Source organism: Lycium barbarum, chromosome 5 (assembly GCF_019175385.1).
Source record: "Lycium barbarum isolate Lr01 chromosome 5, ASM1917538v2, whole genome shotgun sequence".
In the NCBI taxonomy this organism is placed as follows: Eukaryota; Viridiplantae; Streptophyta; class Magnoliopsida; order Solanales; family Solanaceae; genus Lycium; species Lycium barbarum.
The window spans coordinates 61714913-61717075 of record NC_083341.1 but is presented as its reverse complement, the minus strand read 5'-3'; the positions used below and the strand labels follow the sequence as shown (position 1 = coordinate 61717075).

Below are 2163 nucleotides of genomic sequence, written 5' to 3'. Positions count from 1 at the left end.
ACATGGCTATGTTCTACAGGTTCCGAAAGACATTTAGGATAGGTCGTTGGCTCCTAAAAATGGCCATGCTACTACTCAAGTCCTTGTGATATGATTGAATTCAGCTCACGAAGACAGCACTTGGGAAGAGTTACATGATTTCCAGCTCAGATTCCCTGCTATCAATCCTTGGGGACAAGGATTTTTTAATTGGAAGGTAGTTGTTATGATCCAATTATAATTCAAATTGTATATTGCATCTTTACATTTGTGCATTATTTTCCTACATTCCAGTTGGATTAGTTTATTAGGATCAAAAGTCGGTTAGGGTAGTGGCACATGAGAAGCACATGGCTTTCGAAAGTTAGTTATAACTAACTTTTTTCCTCTAAAGTCCCTTAGCCTTTATTAGCTGGTTTAATTCTCATTTGTACGCATCAAATTGATGTTTCCATCAATAGTATATCTTTCTTATCTGTCTAGCTCATTTTCCAACCGTTTGAGTGATTGTTGAATATCAATTCTTCTAACGTTGTTCTTTAGATCTCTCGGTTCTTCTTCAATTTCTAAAGATCGTATCATATTCGCTCTCAAGTATTATATTCAGATCAAGGTTGGCCCAATAAAAATAGTGGTCCAAAGCAAATTTTTAATAAGAGGGCGATATTTATTCTTTCAATTAGTTAATATGATGTTAGTTATGTATTTGCAATACAATATGTTGGATGGTGTTTTATAAATTTGTATTCACTAATATGAAGATTTTAATATTTTAAGGGAAATTAGGAAAATCGAATTTAAAGGATTTTTATTCAAACAAGCGAAAAATCCTTTAAAACTAGAGTTCAAGGTAAGGTTTGCCCAAAAGGTTTTTGTAAAAAATACTTAAGTCTTCATGGTTTTGAAATTCATTTCTTTCTGCAATGCTTTATCACTTTACGAAATCAAGTTCTGATCCTTTGAGTCTAAAATCATTTCAAACTTTTATTTTAGAAAACGAAACTGTCCAAAACACTTTCCACTTCCAAATCCGTAATCAAATGTTTCCCTGTATCAAATTTATATGCACATATATCTATTCCGTATACCATCATTTTTAAAAAGGATTATCAAATTGGAAAGTCATTTATCGTGTTTCATGCATCTTTTTTTTTTTTAAGTATAAGTATGGAGATGCGGGGGATCGAACCCCGTGCTTCTCGCATGCAAAGCGAGCACTCTACCATTTGAGCTACATCCCCATTTTTCGTGTTTCATGCATCATTTATTATTTGTCAATTCTAAGTTTGAAAATCATTTGAGAGTTTCCTAATCCATTCTACTCGGTATATTGACCATAGTTCTAACCATTTGGGTTTCAATATTTATACAAGCATCCCTTACACACATATACACAAATATGAAAATAAAAGGAGAAAAGTTTGGCTGGTCGATGTACCTAAGCCCACCAGTTGCCATTTTCACCCATGGTTGGGCCTTCTAAATGTTGGACTAGATAAAAGAAGAGTGTTAGGCCTCTGGCCCAACGGAGGTTCATGATGCATTGGCCCGAATGGTCCAGCAGCGAGGATTCTATGCAGGGAGGGGGTGGGGGTGGGGGGGGGGGGGGGTTGAAGAAAATACCGGTTAGAGGGCATCTAAACTTACTAAACTATTTGAACACAATAAAGATTGGCTTATGATTATATGCATATCAATGCATATCAGTCATGATTTAACACAAACAAAGCATGATATATTGGGGTATACACAACATACCACCTAATATATACCAGGGTATATAAAGAGTGTATATCTTGTATACCTGGTCTATATTTTACCCCTAATGAACCAAATAAGGAACAGGGAAGAGGAGAGGCAGCTAAGCAAATCGAGATGGATGTTCATTTCAAAACAAAGTCCAATACCTCAGATTGTTATGATCCTTGTTTTTAAAGACTAGTGTATAGCGACTAATGTTTCAGTCACTTCTACAAGCAGAAAAACACATAATTTTTATGCTATTTTTATCTCCTAAGCTCAATTTTCCAAGTCTTGTACTCAATCAAAGGTAACATCTAGTTTTAGACATTTTCCAGTGAGCAGCAACCAAACAGACCCTTTTTGAACAATCTTAAACCATGTATATGTTCACTCCTACACCAGATCCCTATCCATGTAAACTTAACAAATCTATACTAGAAA

The 2163-nt window shown here is 35.0% G+C and overlaps 1 non-coding gene across 1 annotated transcript; it reads right to left on the bottom strand.

The window, feature by feature from the left end:
- Positions 1-1147: 1147 nt before the first annotated feature.
- Positions 1148-1220, bottom strand: TRNAA-UGC (transfer RNA alanine (anticodon UGC)). Its single transcript has one exon. It is a non-coding gene; the product is annotated as a tRNA-Ala (tRNA).
- Positions 1221-2163: the final 943 nt, after the last annotated feature.